Consider the following 27,831-nt stretch of genomic DNA (forward strand, 5'->3'; position numbering starts at 1 on the left):
ACATACTGATGGTAACACTTTAAATCAAGTCCAGGAGACAGAGGTGGGGGGGGGATCCTCTCTTGTCTTCTGAGGTCACCTTCATTTTGCCTGCCCCCAACCCATCTCAAAGAGCAGCTCTTGGCAATGGTCCCAGGGAAAATCATTGATGCCAGAGGCACAGGAACCATCTGCCTGTCAAGGAGGGTACATTCCAGCATCTCTACTCCCTCCTGGTAAGATGAGGCCAGAGTTGCAAAGCACCTCTCACAGGACAAGAGGGAGGGAAAGCGGGGTGTGACAGTGCATGAAACCTGGCTGATTTTTTTCTCTTTACTTGGAATCTGGCACAGGACATTTTAAGGCTTCTCAGAGGGACTGAAATCCATGCTTTATGGTGAAGACTCTCAAATTCAGCTTCTCCTTGCCTGCCTAACCTCCTGGGGTAGACTGTACCTACTATCTTACATGAGCAGCACAATAGCCTTGTGCCCTCTAGGACAAGTGTCATGTGAGCATCCAAAAGGCAAAGAGAAGTGACTCTTGTTCCTAATGTGGAAAGAGCAGGACTTCCTATGATACAGCTGGTGTTTCCTGAAATAGAACAGGATTTGAGCAAACGGTTTTCACTAGGCGGGCAGGAAAAGCCGAGTGTGGCTTGATGTCTCATTAGTGGTGACTCAGACCCTCACTCCTGGGTGCCTGCTCATCCTGGTTGGGTCTGACTTTTTTCCAGTCACCAGGCTCAACAGCCAGATTCCCTCTTTGCCAGTGCTTGTTGTCCTGCCAGCCTATTTGATTTCCTGGGGAGGCCATGCCCCTGTCCTTCTTCTTATGTCATTTACACTCAGTTCCAGTTTCTATTTTGAAGTTGGCTAGGTCTTGGTCAAACACTCCTGTTGGTTTGCAGAACACCTTCTGTCCACCTCTGCTCCATATGGGAGAGATGGTGATTTATATTTATCTCAACCAGAGGCAGGACTTTTTTGGGAGCTGTTTTCAAATCTGGGGAATATGCCCGGCTGCTACTAGAATTAGTTGGAGAAAAGTGTACCACGGGTGCCAGTTCAGCCAAGCTTGCATCAGACATGCTGCATCAAAAAGACTCCATTCCTCAGACTTTCCATCCTTTATCAAATCAACCCTCATTCAGTCTATAGGTAGTGAATCCTGACTATGAACCAGACACTGTGCTGGGGCTACAGACAAGGAAAAAAAAAAACCCCAGTCTCTGATGCCCAGATTATGCTCCAACATGGAAAGCATTTCACAGAGTTACTATCAAAACACTGTGAGAGTCATAGAGAGAGGCAGCATGAACAAGCCCCTATCTATCTCTCCAGCTTGGCCCATAGCACTCCTACCCTCCTCACCCGGCTTTGGCTCCTGTGACCTTCATTCAGTTCATGCGAAGCTCTGTGCTCCTTAGAACAATAGCTTCAGCATCACCTTAAAGCTTGAGAGATACACAGGATGTGGGGGCCCATTCCAAAACTGTTGAATCAGAACCTACATTTTAACAAGATTCCCAGGTGATATGCATGCACTTTAAACTTTCAAGATGCATTGATGTAAGAGGTTAGTAGCAGTGAATTGTTAAGCTGGCATCTGACTCATTACCATCCTCTCAGTTTGGTTGTGTGTGCATGCTAAGTCATTTCAGTCAGGTCTGACTCTTTGTGACCCTATAGACTGTGGCCCTCCAGGTTTCTCTGTACAAGAAATTCTCCAGGCAAGAATACTACAGTGGGTTGCCATTTCCTTCTCCATCTCAGTTTGATTAGAAGAGTCTATTACTCCATACCTGCACTGGATTGAGTCCTCCTCAAATTTTAACGTAAGCACAAATCAATGCAGGGAAGATATTCTGAGTCAGTGGGTCTAGTGGGCCCCTGGAGTCTCTATTTCTAACATACTCCCAGGTAATGGCAGTGGAGGATCATGTACCACTCTCCCAATAACAAAAGCGAAAGGAGCCTGACAGATCAAGAATCTGAATTGGCAAAGCAGAAAACCAGACCATGCACTTAGGATGACTTCACTCAGCAGAGGCCCCTCTGTTTCCCCTGTACACCTAGAGGGCAGGCAGCATCTCTGGTCCCTGTGTTCTCAGCACCTCCTTTTTTATTATCACAAAGGAGGCATGTGTCATCGCTGAATGAATGAATGAACATCAGTCAGTTTTCACCTCTCCCCTGCTTACCAATGTCTAGTGGTTCCTTATATTTAACAAACTCCATGAGGCCCAAGCTGACCTTGGTCCTGCCCACCTCCTTGATGCCTTCTTACTTCTCTCGTCCCACTCATGACCACCACCCTAGCTTTTTTCCTGTTTCTCAAACACACCAAGCTTTTGCCTGCCTCAGGATCTTGGCACATGCTCTCCCCTCGACCTGGAATGCCCTTCCTCCAGCTCTTTCCATAGCTAGCTGCTTCTTGTCATTCATAGCTCAGCTCAAATTTCACTTCCTCAGCAAGGCCAACCCTGACTGACCTGTCTAACCCAGCATACACACAATCTACCCCCAAACTCCCTGTTCTAAATTTTTTTCTTAGCCCTTATCAACCTGAAAATACTTCATTTGTTTATTCACTTTTCTGTCCTGATTCTCCTAAAAGAAAGCAAACTTCAAGAAAGCAGGGACCTTGTCTACAACCCCCAGTCCATAGTAGACAGTTGTGGAATAAATGGATAAATGATCTAATACACACCATAATCAGCTTCTATCGTTGCAGCAAGAGAGGTAGAAACTGAGCACTATGTGAAGCCAGCAGAGGAAATGATCACTTCCTCTCAGGGTAAGGAAGTGGGGGTGGTGATCAAGGCAGGCTCCCTGAAGGAGGTGGTATTTCAACTTCGCCTTGAAGTATGGAAAGGATTTTGGTGGGCAATGAGAGGTAGAAGTGGCCACCCTAAGCAGGAAGAACAGTTTGGAAGATGGAGTGAGAGGAGGGAACAGAGCATTCAGCTGATGTGGGGACCTAGTATCTGCCCAGCTCAGGGCTCCAGGCAGAGACAGCACTCACTATAGTCGTGACAGAGCGTAGCAGGGCTCCTGCAGCTGAGCAGCTGAGGTCACTGCCTCCCCTCAGGCAGTCCTCGGTCACTCCCTTAGCCAAGATGATGAAGGCCAGATCTCTGTGGCAAAACAGAGCACGAGGAAGAGACAGGGCCCAGGAATCAGGACCCACTTCCACCCCACTCCGCACCTTACTCCAGTGGGCCACTTTAAGACCTGCCTGACTTCTGTCCTCTTGCCTGTGTAGGGCCAGATAGTTGTAATTATTCATTAAACCCCTGTGATCATCAGTTTCAGGTTCAAGTCCTTGCTTTAACTCTGAGCTCCGTAAGAGAAGGACCCATGTTGGTCAGCCTTATTCATAGTTCTGTTCTGAGAGCTAAGGGCTGGAAGAAGCCTGGAACATAAAAGCTCTTCAGTAAGACTCATTCATTCTTTCATCACTACTGATGAAGCATCCAGGTCATGCCAGGAACTGCATTTCTACACGAAGGATGCAAGAATTACACAGGGCAGTGAAGGTCTCCACCCTCTCAACAGTAGAATTCACATTCTATTCTAGAGGCTAGATTTGGCCAGTCTTACTGTGTGACCTTAGCAAGCCACTGAATTTTGTAAGCTGCCTAGAAAATTGAAGGAGATAGACAGATCACCTAGTTCATAATTTCAGACTAAATTTTGAGGGATTCTAGGATTCTGTGGTACTTGCTGGGTGCAGCAAACAATGATGTGTTTCTCTTAAGAAAGATTTAATTAGCCTAAGCAAGCTTTTATTTTCTTTTTTGTTTGGGGGTTCCACCTAAAAGTTGATGTGTAAAGTAAACTCAGTTCAGTTCAGTTCAGTCGCTCAGTCGTGTCCAACTCTTTGTGACCCCGTGAATCACAGCACGCCAGGCCTCCCTGTCCATCACAAACTCCCGGAGTTCACTCAGACTCACGTCCATCCAGTCAGTGATGCCATCCAGCCATCTCGTCCTCTGTCATCCCCTTCTCCTCCTGCCCCCAATCCCTCCCAGCATCAGAGTCTTTTCCAATGAGTCAGCTCTTTGCATGAGGTGGCCAAAGTACTGGAATTTCAGCTTCAGCATCATTCCCTCCAAAGAAATCCCAGGGCTGATCTCCTTCAGAATGGACTGGTTGGATCTCCTTGCAGTCCAAGGGGCTCTCAAGAGTCTTCTCCAATACCACAGTTCAAAAGCATCAATTCTTCGGCGCTCAGCCTTCTTCACAGTCCAACTCTCACATCCATACATGACCACAGGAAAAACCATAGCCTTGACACTGTTAATGAAAAAGTTGTTTGGAAGCTACACTTTTAGTCCAACCCCTCATTCTGGCCATGGTAGGGGCCAGAGGGGAAGAAGGTCGAAACTAGACATGCTTTCAAGTCGAGCGCAGCAGTAGGTATTGGGAAAACACTCTGGGAAGGCAGTGCATGAGGAAATGCAGAAATGGGGGTGAGCCAGGGAAAGAGCAGCCTTATAGAGGTCAACAAGACAAGGTAGAAACCAGCACTCTCCAGCTCTTAGGGGTGTTAAACTACACGCCTGATAGCTGGTTATGACCAAAGAATTTTCTGGGAGGTCTAAGAGCAGGTCAGAGGACCAGGGCCTCAAGGAAAGGGAAGTGGGAACTAAATAAGGTCCCTCCCTGGGAAAAACTAGGACTTAAATACATACAAGACTTACACCAGAACTGAAATCCAAGGTGGGGATTTGGCTGGTTTATGAAGGAGGAACAATGACTCACAGCAAAAGTAAGAGTCAGAACTGACTCTACTTGGTATCACGCTTCCTGCCCAGAATACTTTAAGTCTCCCACTAAGGCTTGTCCAAAGTCACATGGCAAGTAAGGGGTAGGAATCAGAAACACAGCTCCCTGTACCTGATCCACTGAGCAGGACTCTTTCCACTACCTAATCCATGTGATGCTTGCTGGGCTAGACTCCAAATCCAAATGGGATTTTCTAAACCTCAAGACAATGAGTTGTTTATTGCTTGGTGAAAATGAGGAGATCATTTTCTTTTAACTGAGTTCTGGCTCATGTCCTCAGGAATTAGACTGACATTTGTGTTTTTAGCCCACTAGGGAAACTGGAAGGGTTTTTTCTGTCTCTAGCTCAGCACCTCTGAGGCGATCTTAAGGCTGATCTGAATTCTGTCTACATAATACCAAAGGAACAGGTCAGTCCAGGCCAAAACTAACAAATGAGAAATCACTACTGGATTAACAGGGCTTCCCCGGTGGCTCAGAGAGTAAAGAATCTGCTGGCAGTGCAGGAGACCTGGGTTTGATTCCTTGGTTGTAAAGATCCCCTGGAGAAGGAAACGGCAACCCCACTCCAGTATTCTTGCCTGGAAAATCCCATGGACAGAGGAGCCTGGTGGGCTGTAGTCCATGGGGTCACAGAGTCGGACACGACTGAGTGACTAACACACACACTGGATTAACAACAAGGTCCTAATGTATACCACAGGGAACTACACTCAACATCCTTTGATAAACTATCATGGAAAAGAATATATATAAAGAAAAGAATGTATAACTGAGTCACTTTGCTGTACAGCAGAGATTGGCACATTATAAATCGACTATACTCCAATAAAAAATTATAAGATCAAATAAATTCCTACTATTAATAATGTTTGCTCCCTTAGTAGCCGTTGTCCTATTTGTTCTTAACAATCTTAGATGCAGGGGGTGGGTCAGGCTGTATCCCCACCTTAGCACCTCTACCAAGCCACCCTGTGTATTCTTCAAGGGACTTAACATTCTATTACATAATAGTCTATTTGGTTTATCCATTGCTACATGTCTTCCCCGGAGAAGGCAATGGCACCCCACTCCAGTACTCTTGCCTGGAAAATCCCATGGACAGAGGAGCCTGGTAGGCTGCAGTCCATGGGGTCGCTAGGAGTCGGACACAACTGAACGACTTCACTTTCACTTTTCACTTTCATGCATTGGAGAAGGAAATGGCAACCCACTCCAGTGTTCTTGCCTGGAGAATCCCAGGGACGGGGGAGCCTGGTGGGCTGCCGTCTATGGGGTCGCACAGAGTCGGACACGACTGAAGCGACTTAGCAGCAGCAGCAGCACATGTCTTCCCAGCCAGAATACAAGCCCCTTGAGACACGGAAAGTATCTGTCTTGTTTAGTGCTTTATTTCCAGGGCCTAAAACATGATAAATGCTCAGGAAATAATTGTTGTATGAATGAATGAGGCAGATCTGTATGTTTTGAATAAAACTAATGATGTATTTTGAGTAAAAAAGAAAAGTTAGCTAATGAGAACTTATTGTCAAAATGATCATAGAAAGTATCCTGGAAAAGGAATTCAGAAGTGGGGAAGGGAGATTCGGTTATTAATGTTTGCATTTCTATAGTTTGAGTTTTAAAATACTGAGATACTTTATTAGTACTATCAAATATGCAAAGATACAAATTTTGGTAACAGGCTGTGTTGGAGAAGACATGGAGAAAAAGGCACTCTCAAGTATTATAAAAGTCTACCTTATAGGAGACTATTATTGGGGGCAATTTGACAACATCTATCAAAACCACAAATGTACATACCCTTAAGATTCTATTTTATTTTTGTGGAATTTATCTTATATATATATATATCATATATATGATATATATTATTTTACATATATTATATTATATATAATAACAAAAACATGAAATGACATTTATATAAAGTTTTTTTGTTGTTGTTGCAGTGTTGTTTACAATGGCAAAATGCTGGAAACCATCAAAATTGACATCATTAGAGACCCAGCTATATAAATTAGGGTCCCCGTTGTGCAATGGAAAACTTGGCATCTGTAAAGATGAATAAGGATGCTCTCTATATATTCATATGGAAAGTTTTCCAAGATAACAACTTGAGTGTAAAAGCCAAGTATATAGCATGCTATAATTTGTTTAAAAAATGGAGAGACTATGTCATTAAATTGCTTATTTATGCACAAAATATTTCTGGAAGAATACACAAGAAACTAATAAAAAGCATTGCTATGGATAGATGAAACAGGGGTAAGGGAAGGAGACAGGATTTTTATGCCATTCCATATTAATCATTTACTTGGGAACTATGAGAATGCGTTACATGTTTATGTAGTTTTCTTTAAAAATATTTGCTTGCATAGAGATTGCTAAAAAAAAAATGAGCTGTTACAACATATCTTGGTCTTATGAAAGATCATTTTAGTAGGTTGGACCAGCAGAAGCATCATGTTTGGGAAAAGAACTGAACCAGGAAAAGTCACTAGTCCTGGGCCAGCTCTGACATTGACATTGACGTTGACATTGACATTGACGTTGACATTGATGCTGTTGCTTGGGGAAGTTGTTCCCTCCCAGGGCTTCAGTGCCCCCACCTATAAGATAATAAGGGTGAACTGGAAACTTTTTAAAGGTCCCCTACTGCTCTGACATTCTGGGATGTATTCAATGGCTAAGCTTTACTTAATTTTAATTAAACTACATCCTCTATAAAATATGTCCTATTAAGGCATTCTGAATACTTTTTTTTCACTTTGCTTCATTGGTGTTCTTTTTTTAAAACTGCCTTGTTACAGTTACTTTTGAGAAGCTCTCATCTTGCCTCTGCTAAGGTTACATGGTCATGAAGATGACTATGGCCTGGGATGTGGCAATAGAGGACAGGCCAGGTCCTGAGTAGAAGATGACCCAGAAAGAGACAGAGAGTAGGAGCCACCAAGACAGAGAGTAGGAGCCACCAAGAAACAAGATTATGGGGTGGAAGCAGCCCATAAATGCATACTGAACCAAGAGACTCAGTTCATCCAGATGGATATTCTAGGAAACCAAATGCAGCTCCCTTTTTCCCACTTCTGCATAATTGGGAGCTGAATTGCTCTGAGTGGTAACATTTTAAATGAGGTAAGACACACTGGTTTTACCTCACCAAACTGAAATGTTCCCCTTCTAATAACAATATTCTACATTCCTATTTCTGCTGCAGGGGTGGGGGGGTTTTCTGCCCCTTCCCTTGTGCTTCATCCCTAGGTCCAGGTGTCCCCAGCTGGCCAAAGAGTAGAATTCTACCCTGCCACAGTGATCATCAGACCCAGGGCTTTTCTCCAATGCATTGTGAAATAAGATGGTTTCTTTACTATCAAATCTTGGGGAAGAGGGATGTAAGGGAGCTGCTGGTCACCATGATGAAGCCGTATAAAGCTTGGGGATAGAGGAAAGCAGAAACAAGAGATGGCAACAGCTTTGACATATTGTTAACATGCTCCTGAAACCTTGTTGGTTTCTAAGTCACATGGAGCAATACATTTTTTTAAATTATTTAAGCCAGTTTACTTCACCTCTGTTTGTTGCAAAGGACCTGCATATAAATGCCAGCTCCAGCAGATTGACAGTGACTGCCTGAAGAATTATATTGAGAAGAATCTTGAGGGCCTTATCTGGACTCATGACTCATGAGAATGGCATGCCACAAAGAGAGAAGAAAACGATGTAAAATTGTACATCTTTTTGACTAAGATGAAACCCCTGACTCATCCTCTGCCTCACTCTGGACTGGGCAATACTTCATTTCTTTTCAAGGCATAGTCTTTCAGGTTGGGATATGGGAAGGAATTTGTTAGCATGTGTCCCCAGAAAGGTAGATGTCCACATTTACCTAGTTGTTTAGTGGGGGTTCCTACTTTCAAAGAAACATGGTGCCATAAGTAAATCTCTTCCTAGTTGTTGTTGTTGTTCAGCCACCAAGTCTCTTCTCATCCGACTCTTCTTAACCCCATGGACTGCAGCTCACCAGGCTTCCCTGTCCCTCACCATCTCCCTGAGTTTGCCCAAGTTCAAGTCCATTGAACCAGTGATGCCATCCAACCATCTCATCCTCTGTCACCCTCTTCTCCTTCTGCCTTCAGTTTTTCCCAGCATCTGGGTCTTTTCCAATGAGTCAACTCTTTGCATCAGGAGGCCAAATTATTGGAGCTTCAGCATCAGTCCTTCCAATGACTACTCAGGACTGATTTCCTTTAAGACTGACTGGTTTGATCTCCTTGCTGTCCAAGAGACTCTCAAGAGTCTCCTCCAGCACCAGTTTGAAAGCATCAATTCTGCACTCAGTCTTCTTTATGGTCCAGCTCTCACATCCACACACGACCACTGCAAAGACCATAGCCTTGACTATACTGACCTTTGTTGGAAAACTCATGTCTTTGCCTTTAACACACTGCCTAGGTTTGTCATAGCTTTCCTTCCAATAAGCAATTGTCCTCTAATGTCATAGCTGCAGTCACCACCTGCAGTGATTTTAGAGCCTAAGAAGAGGAAATCTGTCACTGCTTCCATATTTTCCCCTTCTATTTGCCATGAAGTGATTTCACCAGGTATCATGATCTTCGTTTTTTAATAGTCAGTTTTAAGCTGGCTTTTTCACTCTCCTCCTTCAACCTCTTCATCAAGAGGCTCTTTAGTTCCTCTTTGCTTTCTGCCATTAGAGTGGTATCATCCACATATCTGGGATTGTTGATATTTCTCTCAGCATTCTTGATTCCAGCTTGCCACTCATCCAGCCCAGCATTTTGCATGATGTGCTCTGTATATAAGTTAAATAAACAGGGTGACAATAAACAGCCTTGCCATACTCCTTTCTCAATCCTGAACCAGTCAGTTGTCCCATACAAGGTTCTAAATGTTGTTCCTTGACCTGTATACAGGTTTCTCAGGAGACAGATAAGATGGTCTGGTATTCCCATCTCTTTCAGTTTTCTACAGTTTGTTATGACCCAAGAGTCAAAGGCTTTAGTATAGTCAATGAAACAGAGGTAGATGTGTTTTTACTGTTGCCATTGTTGTTGTTGTTGTTGTTGGAATTCCCTTGCTTTCTCTAGGATCCAGCGAATGTTGGCAATTTGATTTCTGGTTCTTCTGTCTCTTCTAAACCCAGATTGGACATCTGGAAGTTCTCAGTCCACGTGATGTTGAAGCTTAGCTTGAAGGATTTTGAGCATTACCTTACTAGCACAGGAGATGAGTACAATTGTCTAGTGGTTTGAACATTCTTTAGTAATGCCCTTCTTAGGAACTGGGATGAGGATTGAACTTTTCCAGTCCTGTGGCCACTGCTGGGTTTTCCAAATTTGCTGACATATTGAGTGCAGCACTTAAATAGCATCATCTTTGACGATTTTAAACAGCTCTGCTGGAATTCTATCACTTCCACTAGCTTTATTGACAGCAATGCTTCCCACTTGACTTCACACTCCAGAATGTCTGGCTCTAGGTGAGTGATCACACCATTGTGGTTGTCCAGGTTATTAGGATCTTTTTTGTACAGTTCTTCTGTGTATTCTTGCCATCTCTTCATGATCTCTTCTGCTTCTATTAGGTCTTTACTGTTTCTGGCCTTTATTGTGCCCATCTTTGGATTAAATGTTCCTTTGATATTTCCAATTTTCTTAAAGAGATCTCTTGTCTTTCCCCTTCTGTTGTGTTCCTCTATTTCTTTGCACTGTTCATTGAAGAAGGCCTTCTTGTCTCTCCTTGCTATTCTCCAGGACTCTGCATTTAGTTGGGTGTACCTTTCCCTTTCTCCCTTGCTTTTTGCTTCTCTTCTTTCCTCAGCTATTTGTAAAGCTGCCTCAGACAACCGCTTTGCCTTCTTGCATTTCTTTTTCTTTGGGATGATTTTGTCTGCTGCCTCCTGTACAATATTATGAACCTCTGTCCATAGTTCTTCAGGCACTCTGTTTAGTAGATCTAATCCCTTGAAGCTATGTATCACCACTACTGTATATTCATGCTATGCTATGCTATGCTAAATCACTTCAGTCGTGTCCGACTCTATGCGACCCCATAGACAGCAGCCCACCAGGCTCCCCTGTCCCTGGGATTCTCCAGGCAAGAACACTGGAGTGGGTTGCCATTTCCTTCTCCAATGCATGAAAGTGAAAAGTCAAAGTGAAGTCGCTCAGTCGGGTCCGACTCTTAGTGACCCCATGGGTTGCAGCCTAACAGGCTCCTCCGTCCATGGGATTTTCCAAGCAAGAGTTACTGGAGTGGGGTGCCATTGCCTTCTCTGAGGATTTGATTTAAATTGTACCTGACTTCCCTAGTGGTTTTCACCACTTTCTTTAGTTTAAGCCTGAATTTTGCTATGAGGAGTTGATGACCTGAGCCACAGTCAGCTCCAGGTCTAGTTTTTGCTAACTATATACAGCTTCTCCATCTTTGGCTACAAAAAAATGTAATCAATCTGATTTCTGTATTGATCATTTGGTGATGTCCATGTGTAAAGTTGTCTCTTGTGTTGTTGTTCAGTTCAGTTCAGTCACTCAGTCATGTCTGACTCTTTGCAACCCATGGACTGCAGCATGCCAGGCTTCCCTGTCCATCACCAATTCCCAGAGCTTGCCCAAACTCATGTCCATCGAGTCGGTAATGCTATCCAATCATCTCATCCTCTGTTGTCCCCTTCTCCTCCTGCCTTCAATCTTTCCCAGCATCAGGGTCTTTTCAAATGAGTCAGTTCTTCGCATCAGGTGGCCAAAGTATTGGAGTTTCAGCTTCAGCATCAGTCCTTCTAATGAATATTCAGGACTGATTTCCTTTAGGACGGACTGGTTGGATCTCCTTGCAGTCCAAGGGACTCTCAAGAGTCTTCTCCAACACCACAGTTCAAAAGCATCAGTTCTTCGGCGCTCAGCTTTCTTTATGGTCCAACTCTTACATCCATACATGACCACTGGAAAAACCATAGCCTTGACTAAACAGACCTTTGTTGGCTAAGTAATGTCTCTGCTTTTTAATATGCTGTGTAGGTTGGTCATAGCTTTTCTTCCAAGGAGCAAACATCTTTTAATTTAATTTAATGTGCTGCTGTACCTATCCTCAAAACATACTCTGAAAGAGAAATCGTCTTCCTATATGACCTGGTGTGCCTGTGCTCCACTCAGTTCTCTGACCTCAAAGAGTCTGCAATCTGGTATGTAGTCAAAATGAGCAATGATACTAAAAGCATAATGGATTACAGAGGTAGCATTTTAAAAGTTTACAAAAACAGAAGGTAAGAAGTGAGTCCTGGAGACTGAAGCAATGAAAGGTTTTTCATTGATTATTTCTAAACTGGCTTTCATGGTCTCCTGAATTTAAGCAAGTTGATAGGTTTAACTGAGATGCTTCTTGTTGGAAATTTTATTAATTCTGACCCCAATTGACATCCTCAAAAAATAGACACTGGTGCATAAGAATGGGATGTTTTTCTGACAGAAAGCTATTCACTCAAAACATTTTAAAATCAAAGCACACAGGTACATACTGCTACTTTGAGGCATTCAGGCTTTTAAGGCATAATTTACATACAATCAAATTCATCCTTTTTAGTTACAGAGTTCTGTGAATTAGACAAATGCATTCTGTTGCGCTATCACTACCCCAATCAAGATATAAAACAGTCTCATCACATCAAGCAATTCCCTTGTGTCCGTTGATAACCAGTCCCTGCCCCCAGTCTCAGCACCTGCAACCATAGATCAGTTTTCTGAACTTAAGTGTTTCCCAAAATGCCATGACAGGGGAATCACACAGTAAATAACCTTTGAAATCTGACTCACTTTAACTGGCATAATGCATTTGAGATCCATCCAAGTTGTTGCATCTATCAGGAATCTGTTCCTCTTTATTATTGAGAAGTATTACATTGTGTGTATGTACTATAGTTTGTTTATCCATTCACCAGGGAAAGGACATTTGGGTGTTCCTGTTTTCGCAACTATGAATAAAGCCACTACAAACATTTTTTTACATGTTTTTGTCTTCACAAGTTTTTGTTTCTCTAGTACAAATACCTAGGAGGACAAGTGCGGGTTGAGTGTATGTTTAACTTATAAGAAACTGTCAGAGCATTTTCCACAGTGACTGTTTCATTTTGCATTCCCTGCAGCAATGTAGTTACCTTCATTCCTAAATAAGTTGAATGTCATTTTATATAGGTTTAGCTATATCATCATATCTCCATTAAGCCTTAGGGGACTTTGTGTCCTTGGTAAGAGCACAGTAATCTATAGATATCACTCAATCATTTTTGTGACTTGAGACTCAAGAGCCCTAGCTCAAGTGTGATTTTTTAAAAAGACACAAATGTAGAACTGTGATATTTGAAAGGAAATTAAAGTTCACTGCGTCAATATTTTTGAGTAGGGCTGTTTTTTTTTCTTTTTTTAGCTTTCTTGAGGTATGACTGACAAATAAAAATTGTATGTACAATTTTGTGCAATATGATTATTATACATATACATACTGTGAACTGTTTACCACAGTCAAGCTAATTAACATATCCATCACCTCACATAGTTTTCTTTGTATGTATGTGTGCAGGGAGGGGAGTGACAATTAAGATTTACACTCTTAGCAACTTCCAAGTATACAGTACAGCACTGTTAACTATAGTCACCAAGCTATACATTAGATTTCCAGCACTTACCCATCCTGCATATATGAAATTTAACAAACATTTCTCCATTCCCCATACTTCCAGTCCCCTGGTAACTATGTTCTCTCTGCCTCTAAGAGTTTGATTTTTCTAGATTGCACACATGAGTGATATCATGTAGTATTTGTCTTTCTGCATCTGAATTATCTCACTTAGCATAACACCCTCGGGGTTCATCCATGTTGTAACAATGGCAGGATTTTCTTTATTGCTCATTGCAGCATTAATCACAATAGCCAAGGTATAGAGACAACCTAAGTGTCCATCATCAACTGAATAGAGAGAGAAAATGTGAGATTGTACATACATAAACACACAGTGGAATAGTATCCAGCCTTAATGGCAAGAAACAAATGTTGCCATTTGAGTAGGGCTGTTTTGACCCAATCATAATAGACTGTTTCCCTTTCAGGCCCTGTTCAATAGACCCCATGTTTACTGCCCATGTGAAATTGCACATGTTCTTTAGCTGCTTTAAGCTTGCTTCTTCATCTCTAAAGGGTTTTTGTGAGGATCAAGAGAAAAATGTATGGGAAAGAATTCTGGAATCAAAAAACAGTTAAATACTAAGCATTAATTTAAAAAAAGAAAAAACAGACATTGCTAGTGTTTTGCTTTCTATAGGCAATCTTACCAAACCCAGGTAGGCTTAAAACTGAAAGCTCGTGTTAAATGTTAGCCCAGATAATGAGATTTTCGAAGGTTAGAACTAAAAGAACCTTCAAGATCTTCCACCAAGTCCTAGCTCTTAATGATAGTGAAGAAATAGAGGCCTGAAAAAGCTGAGATCACACAAAGTTACTAGTTGCAAATCTAGTTAGAGAATTCAGAAATTTCTGACCCAATATCCAATTCTCTCATTATTCTTCCCAACTGTCTTCTCAAGACTGGTTTGAACAGCAATTAAACACAACCAAATTTTAGGTTGTGTCCTAAAAGATGATGCTGTGAAAGTGCTGCACTCAGTCAGTTCAGTTCAGTCTCTCAGTCATATCCGACTCTTTGAGACCCCATGGACTGCAGCACACCAGGCCTCCCTGTCCATCACCAACTCCCAGAGTTTATTCAAACTCATGTGCACTGAGTCAGTGATGCCATCCAACCATCTCATCCTCTGTCATTCCCTTCTCCTCCTGCCTTCAATCTTTCTCAGCATCTGGGTCTTTTCAAATGAGTCAGTTCTTTGCATCAGGTGGCCAAAGTATTGGAGTTTCAGCTTCAGCATCAGTCCTTCCAATGAACACTCAGGACTGATCTCCTTTAGGATGGACTGGTTGGATCTCCTTGCAGTCCAAGGGACTCTCAAGAGTCTTCTCCAATATCACAGATCAAAAGCATCAATTCTTCAGTGCTCAGCTTTCTTCATAGTCCAACTCTCACATCCATATATTACTACATGCATGGATCACAACAAACTGGAAAATTCTTCAAGAGATGGGAATACCATGCCACCTTACCTGCCTCCTAAGAAATCTGTATGCAGGTCAAGAAGCAACAGTTAGAACTGGACATGGAACAACAGACTGATTCAAAATCAGGAATGGAGTTCATCAAGGTTGCATATTGTCACCCTGCTTATTTAACTTATATGAAGAGTACATCATGAGAAATGCTGGGCTGGATGAAGCACAAACTGGAATCAAGATTGCCAGGAGAAATATCAGTAACCTCAGATATACAGATGACACCACACTTATGGTAGAAAGCAAAGAAGAGCTAAAGAGCCTCTTGATGAAAGTGAAAGAGGAGAGTGGAAAAATTTGGCTTAAAGCTCAACATTCAGAAAACTAAGATCATGTCATCCAGTCCCATCACTTCATGGCAAATAGAAGGCAAAACAATGGAAACTGTGACAGACTTTATTTTGGGGGGCTCCAAAATCACTGCAGATGGTGACTGCAGCCATGAAATGAAAAGATGCTTGCTCCTTGGAAGAAAAGTTATGACCAAACTAGACAGCACATTAAAAAGCAGAGACATTACTTTGCCAACAAAGGTCCATCTAGTCAAGGCTATGATTTTTCCTGTAGTCATGTATAGATGTGAGAGTTGGACTATGAAGAAAGCTGAGCACTGAAGAATTCATGCTTTTGATCTGTGATATTGGAGAAGACTCTTGAGAGTCCTTTGGACTGCAAGGAGATCCAACCAGTCCATCCTAAAGGAAATCAGTCCTGAATATTCATTGGAAGGACTGGTGCTGAAGCTGAAACTCCAATACTTTGGCCACCTGATGCAAAGAACTGACTCCTTGGAAAAGACCCTGATGCTGGGAAAGATTGAAGGCAGGAGGAGAAGGGGATGACAGAGGCTGAGATGGCTGAATGGCATCAGTGGCTCAACAGACAATGAGTCTGAGTAAGCTCCAAGAGTTGGTGGTGGACAGGGAGGCCTGGTGTGCTACAGTCCATGGGGTCGCAGAGTTGGACACAACTGAGTGACTGAACTGAACTGAAATTTTCAGCTAGTCCCCACCACAATGGAATAGCCACCCAGCTTATACTAACACCGAGTTGCTCCCTATCACAATCCCTTGTCTTACTCTCACCTGGTACTAATTCCCACCTTCACCCATTTGTTGTACTGTCTCTCTGCCCCAGTGGAAGTTAAATTCTGCCAGGGTAGGAACCTCTATTAACTACCTGGCACACGGTAAATCCTAAATAAAATTTTGTTGAATGATGATTAGAAAAACAGACATTAGTAAAATCATTCATGCTCACAATAGTTTTGACTAAATGACAGATATCTTCTCTGACAACTTTTTAAGTCATTTGTTTGGGTGACTTGAAGGCATCACAAGCCCAATAGGAGAAAGATAATTGCTCAGGGAACCAGACTCAAGGGGCCTAAATCCCATTCCATCCCATCATTGCCCAGTCCTGCTCCGTCTTGCTCCTGTAAGGGACACATTGTCTAAACAGCATCAAGTGTTAACTTGTTAAATCAGTTACACCCAAAAGGGTTGAGATTATTTAACAATGCAACAAGATGAGGTAATATCAAGAATTCTGAGGAGAGGCAGAGTTTTCAAAGACTCTAGTTCCATGCCAGGGAGCTATTGTTTATGAAAAGATTTTTGGAAAATGAAGAATTAACTCAGTAACTAATCTCTTTCATGGGAATTCATTGTGCTTAGTTCTCACATCTGAAATTCTTAATTTTATATCCATTCCACAGTCATCTTATTAGTCTAACTTTTTAGAAGAAATGTGTAAAGCAAATGCTTCTAAATTTAATTAGAATTTTAACCATTGTAACTCATCCATGTGGAGGAAAGAAATACATAATTGCCAACCTTATTTGTTCTGAACAAAGATTGGTTCCATTTGCCACCAGTGGGAATTTTTAGGAATATTCTCTCTGGACGTCAGGGATTCTGTGAGATTTTTCACTGGTCTATTTCTAGAACCTGGGATGGTATGAGGCTCATAGAAGAAATCTAATAACTATTTACTGAGTGCATGAAAAAATGTGGTGTTATTTACCCAAGTCAAAACTCTCCCATGGCTTTTTCAAGGAGAGATAAGCCTGGGCCTCTAGCTCCCAGCACCATTCCAGAAGAGACCTGTGTGGTCTTTACATCCATGTTCTCAGGCACATTTCATATAAATCCCATGAATTCGACTGGGTTTCCTACTCAAGCTACCTTATGGTACTTTTCTGAGAGCCTCACTATATACAAACTCTGGAAAAAAAACTAGGTCCCAGGAACGAGTACAGAAACAAAGGGAAACCTTACAAGGAAGCAGTGGAGTGATTCAGTGAGGATCATCAGATTAAAACTTGGAACAAAGTTCTGGTTACTCCCACACCACTTAACTCGTATATAAATGTCACCAAGTCACATCCTCATTCTAGACCTCATCTGAAAACTGAGGAGGTTCTTTAGCACATGGGTTTTCTCATCTAAAAATCACTCTATAGACCAAGTAAGTTTTTATACAGAGTGCACTTAAAGGTGAACCCATCTCTTACTTTCACCACTCCTCCAGATGCCCACAAGAAAAGCCTGAGGTTGCTGTAGCACCTGCCTCTCGCCAGGGGCAGAGTCATGCCTGCCCCACATAGGGGCAGAAAACGTGATTTGTTTCTTATCACTGCTGCATCTCTTAGAGATAAGGTTGATTTATTCCAGCCTCACTAGATAATAAAAACCTGTGCATGTGTGCTAGGAGCTCCATGGCAGAAGTTCCAAGGAAACCACAGGATTTTGTGAACAGCAGACAACAAAGCACCTTTCTCTTTTTTCCATGGAAATGAAAGTAATTTTCAAATATCCTCCCCTAGATGGGAATGCCACCTGATCTCATAAAGTCCCTGTAGGATCTCTCTCATCTTCAATGATGTCTCCCAGTCAACCACACATCCCAGTATTTATACCACCATGTAGTCCCCTCCCTTACCAAATCTGCAAGCTAGACCTGTACAACCAACATGATGCAGGAGAAGTAACACTGTGTAACGTATAAAGCTAAGTCATAAGTCTTGTGGTTCCCACTTTAGACTCCTGGAAAGCTAGTTCCTGGAATGCTGTCTTTCGGATCCCAGCCACCATGCTGTAAGAAGCCCAAGCTCCATGAAAAGGCCATGTCTCAGCACACCACAGCCATAGCTGAGCTCCCAGCTAGCAGCTGGCATCCACCCCTAGCTTACGAGGTAGCCATCGTGGATGCCCAGCCCAGTCGAGTCTTTGGACTACTCTAGTCCCAGCCACGATCTGACTACAACTACATAACACTCCTCAAGACAGAACTTCCTGGTTGAACGTAGTAAATCCACCAGGCCAAGAGAAATAATAAGGTGTTACCTAAAGTCACAAAGTTTTGATGCAACAATAAGTAACTGGATGTCATGTGTAAATACATGTGTAAATCAGCCATATCTGATTCTTTGAGACCACATGGATTATATAGCTCACCAGGCTCCTCTGTCCATGGAATTTTCCAGGCAAGAAATACTGGAGTGGGTTTCCATTTCCTTCTCCAGAAGTAACTGGAACACTGCCTCAAATTCCTTTACAAGTTTCTATGACCTTGAGTTGCTCTCATAAGTCATTTATGCTCATTTATGCAAGACTCTGCCCCTTCCTGAGCTTCCCTGGTGGCTCAGATGGTAAAGCATGTGCCTACAATGCGGGAGACCTGGGTTCAACCCCTGGGTCAGGAAGATCTCCTGGAGAAGGAAATGGCAACACACTCCAGTATTCTTGCCTGGAAAATCCCATGGATGGAGAAACCTGGTAGACTACAATCCATGGGGTCACAAAAAGTCAGACATGACTGAGTGACTTTACACACACTGCCCCTTCCTAGCAGAAGTTTACAAATAGCTGAGTTTGTTTTAAATACTTCTAAATTAAATTTTGAAGTTAGGATTTTCTCCTATTGAATTTGAAAAGATTTGCACTGAATACAAAACAATGAGGTTGAGCTTTTAAAAATATAATACAAAACTAGTTTTATAAATCTGGCTCCAAATACATGTCTGTGATTATGGTCTATAGCTCTCACAATTATGTTCTTCAAAATTATCCTGATTTCAAATAATCTTTCCATTAAATTACAGGAATTGGGGGGAAGTTGAAATATTGTGTCAAATCTGCATATTGCAAGCTGCATCTCACACCAAAGACAAGCACAGAAACCCTAGGTCAGGTCACATATTCCTTCTCATGTTTCAAAAAGCATAATCCCCATGACTCATTGTCTAGGGTACTAGCTTTGCTTTCTTTTTTGGATTTGGGATGCTGATTTATCTGGTCTACTTGTGCCCTACTGAACCCAATCATGACAGAAATGAAAAACCTCTAACACACACTCATAGAAACACACACAAATACACAGAAAACAAATATCTTGGATCATGGAAGAATTTGATGTTGTCATTGTTTTGTAATTTATTTTCTTTAAAGTTCTCTCGGTTCCTTTTGGAGACATTGAATTCCACTTGTGAGTTGTTAGTTAAGTTATGGCTCTTGTATTCCAGGCACTGTGCTAAGTGTTTTAGATGCATTTACTCATTAACTTCAGAACCTTGTGATACAAGGTTGTTTATTATTATTATTATACAAGGTTTGTTATTTATTATCCCCATTTTACAGCTGAAAGAACCACGGCTCAGAAAAGTTAAGTGATTTGCTAAAGTTTCACAGATATTAAGTACTATGAACCTAGGTCTACCTCTCAAGCAACAGAAACATAGCTGGAAAAATCTCTGAATTCCCACACATCCAGAAATCACACCTTAATTATTGAATCATTAAGCAGGAACCATAGCTTGGCCAAAATAACTATATATTCTTGTGGATCACCCTGAGGAGAGAATTTGAATCTAAGTTTGGGACACTGCAAAGTGCTGGCAATTTCAGACTGCTTATTTATATTAGTACAGTCATTGACAGAGTTCTGTATTGTCCAGATTGCACTGGTAGTTTCCCTATGTAAGTTTTATCCCATCCTTCATGTGCATGGGCTTCCCTGGTGGCTCAGACAGTAAAATCGTCTGCCTGCAATGCGGGAGACCCAGGTTTGATCCCTGGGTCAGGAAGATCCCCTGGAGAAGGAAATGGCAACCCACTCCAGTACTCTTGCCTGGAAAATTCCATGGGTGGAGGAGCCTGGTGGGCTACAGTCCATGGAGTTGCAAAGAGTCGGACACGCCTGAGCGATTTCACTTTCACTTTCATGTGGACGGACATTGGGGATTATCCATTCAGAAGACTTTGGGCAGGGACACAAAAGGCAATCACAGGGACCCAGGAGATTTAATAACTGGGAACTCAGAGGCTGCTGGCATGAACTGAATAGCAACCAGGACATTTAGAAACCATTCCTATAGATCAGTCCATACGCACTGGGGAGAGAATGGAATACACAACAGAAAAGAATGGGTTTTGAGGGGAGGGAATGGTATACATGTGTGCACACTTTGTGTGTGTATGTGCGTGTGTGTGTGCATGTTGAAAGGGTAGGGGCTGCTTTTCCTCTATGAGTTGTTTCCAAACAACCTTTCCTCTCATTCCATCTGTGTCCCTTCAAACCAATTTTCTCTGCATTCTTGCATAGCCAAACCATCTTGGAGAACCTGAGACAGCCTCAGATGAGATTTCATGGTAGAATGTGCAGGGGTGGGATGGGTTGCTCTATTTGTTCTTTTTCTCTTATTCCTATCTCTAGTCATAACTGCAGTACCTCTTTCCCTCTAGGACATTTGCCATTTAAAATATATTCAAAAATAAGTAGAGTATATTTATATTACAATAATCAATAGTTCCTCTTTGGAAATGCAGGGTAGTCTGACTCCAAGCTCTGAGCAGGTGTCCTTCACGCTCTCTTGCTGCCTCACTTGCTCTCTGCCATGTTCACTGTGTGTCAGGACTTGCAGCATCTTAAAAGCATTTATAATAAATACATTTATCCTCACACCAAATATAGTGTGTGGGTGTGAAAGCTCATAGAGAAGAAAGAGTCCTCTACACATGCTCGTTTTTACCTCATGTGAAGTTATCTGACTTCAACAGTGGATACCCCTGGTATTTTATTTATTTTTTAATTTATTTATTTTTTTAATTAAAAAAAATTTTTTTTTTTTACCCCTGATGTTTTAAAGGGCCATAAAGGTTTTGGGGAGTTCAGAGGGATTGTGAACTCTGACTCTCAGTTTCCTTGTGAGTAAATGTCCATACTTGTCCTCCCAGATAAGTTGGCCTTTGTCAACACACACACACACTACATTGTATTTTCAATTAACTGAAAAGAGACTTGAGTGGATGATTAGGGTTACCTGGAGACAAGACTGCAAAGAAGCCAAGTCAGGAGTAAATGTTATCAGGACAGCCTGGAAAGCACATGGGCCGAGGTCAGACCAGCCCACTGCAAACCCCACCCCATGACTCACAAAGTGTGAGATCTTAGGCAAATTATTGAAATTCTCCAAGACGTGGCTTCCCATCAGTAAAATGAAGATATTAATAGTACCTACCCTCAAAGATGTTTTGAACATGAAATAAGTCAATACATGCCAAATACTTAACCCAATGAGTGATACACAGAAATGCTCAGTAAATATTAGCTGTTGTTATTTACTATATAGAACACAGAATAAAATTTATAATATCTATTAGTTATTGAATATTTTCTACACACAAGACTGTAGGCTATTTAAATACACTATCTCTCTCAATCTTCAGAGCAACCCTAATCTTCTAGAACAGCAACCCTGTTCTAGAATATCCCCTTTTCCAAATGAGAAAACAGATGCAAATAAGTTAAGTCATGTCTGCAAGGTCCCAGTGTTACTAAGTATCACAGCACAGTTCGTCCGACTTCAAGTCTGAGGTCCCAGCCAAGTCTCACACAAAATTACCTTCCTAAAACCCAGAGCAGAGTTTCTTTGAACATCTGTCTACATTTTTCATAGGCCTTTCGGGACCCCAATCCTTCTGAACTCCCCAAAACCTTTATGGCCCTTTAAAACATCAGGGGTAAAAAAAAAAATTTTTTTAATTAAAAAAATAAATAAATTAAAAAATAAATAAAATACCAGGGGTATCCACTGTTGAAGTCAGATAACTTCACATGAGGTAAAAACGAGCATGTGTAGAGGACTCTTTCTTCTCTATGAGCTTTCACACCCACACACTATATTTGGTGTGAGGATAAATGTATTTATTATAAATGCTTTTAAGATGCTGCAAGTCCTGACACACAGTGAACATGGCAGAGAGCAAGTGAGGCAGCAAGAGAGCGTGAAGGACACCTGCTCAGAGCTTGGAGTCAGACTACCCTGCATTCAAGCCCTCTGTCTGTCTTTCATCAGCTTTGGGCAGCTCATTTCTCCTCTGTGAGCCTGCTTCCTCATCTCTATAGGTAACAGGACACACCTCTCCCCAGAGGATGTTTCTGAAGGTTAAATGAGGTCATCCCTGTGAAGCACATGACACAGTGCAAGACAAATGGGAAGTCCTTGGTTAATACTCTTAATAATAATACTGTGATTGTTAAGTGTTCAAAAATGTTATTTGTAATTATTATTAATATTTAATTCTCAAAACAGTTATACCATACAGACAAGGATACCAAGACTTGGGGAACCTGGGTGCCCTGCTCAGGACCCCTTAGGGGCTGGCAGTGTTCTTCTCACAACCTCCTACCAGCTGCTGAAATCAGCAGGGCAGTGAAGTACTCATGGATGGGTAATGTGCTAATGGGTGGGCTCTGAGGAAGGAGTCTACTTCTTTTGAGAGAGTAGCAACACAGGCCGTTACCAGTTCTATAATCTACAGTTCCTCAACAGCAAAGTTAACCCCAGTCTTCAGGGACCATCCTGTATCGTTGGGTGCCCAGTAGAACTGAGAAATGTCTTGGGTGGGCTTCCACCTTAGTTTTTACCTTGAGTCAGATACTAAGGTGATTAGGTCAGAAAAGTTTCCCCCAGAAGCTCCAGTTCTTTGAGTGGTGGTGATATTAAGCAACCCCTACATGTTGCAGATGGGTGGTTGAAATACCTGCTCTGGGAGGGGTGGCCAGTCACAAAAGCCGGGGTCATAACAGCCTTGTTATTAGAATTGGGGTGAGTAATTTCCAGATAGAATCAGAGGCTCTTACAAATTGCTTTTGTAGAAATCATACCCTCAAATGTCCAACCTGCCCTGAATCACTCTACACTCAAAGCAGGAACAGCTGGCATCAGAGAACTCGATAAATATATTACAGAAACACATAGGATTTGGTCCGAGGAGATGGGCCTTCTCTTGCCTTGAAAAGTGGCATGCCGAAGACATCATGTGAGTTGACATTTTTCCCAGTGTCTAAGGGTAGTTTCAGAGAGCAACACAGACTCCAGTGAGTTGAGCAACCTTGGTGAAAGCTCTTCCCTTTCTGATTCTCCTTTGGTAAAATGAAGGGTTGAACTAGATGGTCTCTGAAGCCCATGGACTGTAATATTACCACATGTTATGATAGAAAATTCTCTGAGCATTGGTTCCTTTAAGAGGTAGTAAGAAGTAATAATTTAATATCTAACTGTTTCATACAACAACACTATGAAGTTGGTACTATTAATATTCCCATATTACAGATGCAGAAACCAGGGCCCAGACTGTTAAGTGTTTTGACCAAGACACTTGTGCAGAGCTGGGATTTTAACCCAGGCAGCTCAACCCATAGGCCTATGCTCTTAATCATTAATATTATTAATGAAAATACTAATGAACCAGTCATGCAAACTAAGGGTTCCAGATGCTTCTTTTCAGGATTTCTCCATTTCTATGCCATCAACAGTGTGTGTGTGTGTCAGCTCTCAGGCATCAGCTGGCAGATGTACATACATATCACCTACCTAGGTACTGGCATGTCAACGCCAGACAGGTCCTAACAGATCATCTGGGTTGGGTGTTCTTAACTCATTATCCTTGAGCAGCCATTAAAGGGCACATAAACTCTCTAAAGTTATACACAAAATAAGGGTGTGTGTAATTCTGAAGACAGATGTCATAGATTTCTTCAGATTTCCAAGAAGATCTAAAAACTTTTAGAGATCAACCCATGTTTTGACAGTCTGAGACCACCAGATGAAAATGGGCCTGACCAGGTACACACAGCAAGGAGTGACAGAGCTGGGTTCAGACCCCAGATCACCTGACCCAGAGCCTGGGCTCTTTGGCTACATCATGCCCATTCAACTCAATTCTTTTCAACATGCATCAAGGGCCTGCCAGGGTCAAGAAGCCTTAATGGGGATTACACACACAGTTCACAAACTTTGAGTAGTTTTAGAAAATTGTCATGCTTCATGCTTAATGCAAAATGGCATTTCATTGTTTCTCTAAAGTTCTTGTCATTGATAATTACTACTGATCTGCCTGTCTGCTATTCACAAAAACTTAGCCCATGGCATTTCATTCATATTTGGTCCAGTCTGCCTTTACTAGCTTCACTCCTGACCTCTATAGATGCCTAGCTGGGAATTTCTCTCATTGTTCTGTTTAAAAAAATCAGTTCAAAAGAAAACTGACAACAGCTAAACTACATAAAGCAAAATATATTAATGACTAAACATTGAATCACATTGTCCTGACAAAGTTCAGATCAACCAAATGTGTTTCAGGAAAACTGGACTTAGTAGAAGTAAAGCCACAGTAGAAAATTCACCCTGGAAGAAGCTAAAATTTGATACAATTACATTTGATACAGATAAATCACAACTGATAATTAAGCCTTCCTTGTAAAAATTCACATAAAGGAGTGAATTCCTGTAAAATTGATTTTGATAAAATAAGAAATGACAAAAAGTAGAAATAGTTTCACTGTACTATACTGAACATTGATTTTTAAATTGAAATGGCTTAATGAGACTAATTAAGAAAAATACGTTCTTGACAAAAAATCAACCATGTTAGTGCTAGTTATAAACATGGAGTCAAAGCATCCTTGGTGCCAAAGGACAGAGGTCAAAATGTCTGCCATGTTAAACACATGTCAAAAGGAAAGTGCTAATAGAGGGAGATCAAAACTTCCTGTAGTCTTTTGCGAGGATTTGCAATCATTTGCAGGCAATGCTCTGATGAGGCAGACAAACTGACATGGCCACTGACTTTGCAAAGCTCACTTGAAAAGCCAAGCAACTAGCACAGACTATATTATTTTAGGCATGCTTTAATCCTACAAGTTCCATGAAGACACAAAACATCAAGGAGTAAATGTTATCTTTATGGGTGGAGTGAGTGAAGAATTTCTCAAACTTGCAAGGGGTTTCCAGGAGAATTTACTTTTCTTCCTGAACAAGAGAGGTCTCTTTCCTCTTTGTCTTCCTTTTCTGGTGGTCCCAGGAGTTGCTTGCTCCAGGTCATCTCCAGTGCTAGGCACTGGCTTATCCACCAGACCTCTTGGCCTCATGCCTGTGCACTCTTATCTTCTTTAACAAGGCTGGAGTCAGTGGTATGCCAGAGCTGGTTCAAACCCACTCCTGAAAGCCAGCTATTAAATTTTAAGGATTTGATAAGGTGGGTGTTAAACATAGCCATTATTAAAAGTGAAATTATAACTGTGAAGAAAGCTGAGTGCCAAAGAATTGATGCTTTTGAACTGTAGTGTTGGAGAAGACTCTTGAGAGTCCATTGGACTGCAAGGAGATCCAACCAGTCCATTCTAAAGGAGATCAGTCCTGGGTGTTCTTTGGAAGGAATGATGCTGAAGCTGAAACTCCAGTACTTTGGCCACCTCATGCGAAGAGTTGACTCATTGGAAAAGACTCTGATGCTGGGAGGGATTGGAGGCAGGAGGAGAAGGGGATGACAGAGGATGAGATGGCTGGATGGCATCACCGACTCCATGGACATGAATTTGAGTGAACTCCAGGAGTTGGTGATGGACAGGGAGGCCTGGCATGCTGCGATTCATGGGGTTGCAAAGAGTTGAACACAACTGAGCAACTGAACTGAACTGAACTGAAACTTATGATCAAATATACCACCTTAAAAATAGGTAATAAATATTCAAAACTCATCACTTCCTGATTAGTTTAGTAGAATCTGCTTCTAAGGTCATTTACATCTATCACATCTGTATGGTAGTCACTATACGGTGGTGTGCATATCTTTCCCAGCCCCATAGTCAGTAACATCACACTAGTAGATCGAAATTAGCCAAAGTAGGAGTAGTTATACCACAGAAAATTGCAAATGCTACAAATAGAGACCTAATTATGGTTCTGTTGATTGTCTAGATTTAAGAAAGTGAAACTAATAATGTAGATTATACTTAAAGCTGACAAGCCTATAGCTGTTCCACAGTGATAAGCACAAAAAGCAGGCAATATTCTTTCAAACTCAGAAAAAAAGTCACTCACACTATTGACAAATGAGTGGTTTCCAAGCTCTTTGTTGTTTCACTTTTGTCTTACTTGTTAGTGAAAATATCAATGAACATTCTTGTCAAAACTGTTCTTGTTATCCAACTGCAACCATGATTGACACTAGATACAAGAGTTCTGAATTATCACGGAATGCATTGTCTGAAAATTAATATGGAATTTACCTTAGCATTTACATTTTATTATTTGTAAATTGGGTGTTGTACATCCTTCAAAAAAGTAAAAAGTATCATAACCTTGAGTATGCATTCACACACACATTTCCAGAGTTGTCACTTACCTCTGACGTCCCTCAGAAGCCTCCCATCTCTTACCATGAGACCACCAGGACCTGCTGCAGCCACCAGGCCACTAGGCCAACTGAGGTCATGATGGGCCCACGGAAGTACTGAGAGCTTCAGACTAGAGGAAAGGAAGGCCAGTGTTTACAGTGACGGCTGGCTGCAGAATGGCCTTTGTCTGCTCTGGGCCTTTATTTATTTTCACACCAGCCTAAGGCCTTTGACCCCAGTTTGAAGTCAAAAGACAGGAAGAAAGATTCTTTACTTTCATGATGATTGGCAACATAGTTTGGCTGGCAGAGAATGCCAGGGCACTATGAAACCCTGGCCGAGAACACCTCAAGGCCCTCGAAGGACAGCTCACACAAGAATTGGAAAGAGAACAACCCCACTTCTTCCTTTGGGCAATACACTGTTTGGAGTCTCTGTAGGAAGACCACACTCACTCGCATTTCTCTCTATTTCTCATTTTCTGGTGTCCTTTTGGGGAGAGGGGGATCATACTTAGTTATTTAATTATTTTACCCATGTATAACTTATATCCTAAATAATGCCAACCATGCAATCACATATTCATTCAATCATTTATCCAATAAATCAATATTGAGTACCTTTGTGAGTCAGGCACTTTTCTCATGCTGTAGGTACAAGGGTGACCCAGGCAGTCTCTGACCCCATGGCGCATAATGTCAAGTGGACAATATGGACATTAAATGGTTTTACATCCAGTTGGATGCAAACTCTAAGTGCTTGCTCCACATGTTCCAAGCTGAAATTCATTATTTTCTTCGCATAAATACTCTTCTCAAATGCCTGTCAATAGACCCACAGCAATCATAGCCACTACTTACATGACATGTGCCAGGCACTAAACACTTTACATACATTAACTCACTTATTCCTCACAAAATTCCCACAAAGAATTATTAAACCTATTATCACCTTCATTTTACCAAGAGCTTAAAAGCTTCTCTGATAAGCAGTGAAATTGTTCAATGGTACCACCATGCACCTTGGGCAGGATTTTCAGGTAAACAAGATCAATCCAGCTGAAATTCCATGAAATTTAGCAAATGTCGAGCTTCAGTTTTTATGCAATACCTGCAGTCTGGATGAGGCTCAGATGGTAGGTATCCTGACTCTGCCACTTTCCACCTGAAGGACTTTGGGCAAGAGTTAATTTCTTACTTAACCTCTC

The 27,831-nt window shown here is 41.7% G+C and overlaps 1 long non-coding RNA gene across 1 annotated transcript in view; it reads right to left on the bottom strand.

The window, feature by feature from the left end:
• Positions 1 to 27,563, bottom strand: part of LOC129635183 (uncharacterized) — a 236,949-nt gene extending 209,386 nt beyond the window's left edge. Inside the window, exon 1 of the long non-coding RNA XR_008706142.1 lies at positions 27,245 to 27,563. This is a non-coding gene — a long non-coding RNA (uncharacterized LOC129635183). The remainder of the gene's footprint in view (positions 1 to 27,244) is intronic.
• Between the last annotated feature and the right edge of the window lie 268 nt (positions 27,564 to 27,831).

The sequence above is a fragment of the Bubalus kerabau genome, chromosome 1 (assembly GCF_029407905.1).
Source record: "Bubalus kerabau isolate K-KA32 ecotype Philippines breed swamp buffalo chromosome 1, PCC_UOA_SB_1v2, whole genome shotgun sequence".
Taxonomy (NCBI): domain Eukaryota; kingdom Metazoa; phylum Chordata; class Mammalia; order Artiodactyla; family Bovidae; genus Bubalus; species Bubalus kerabau.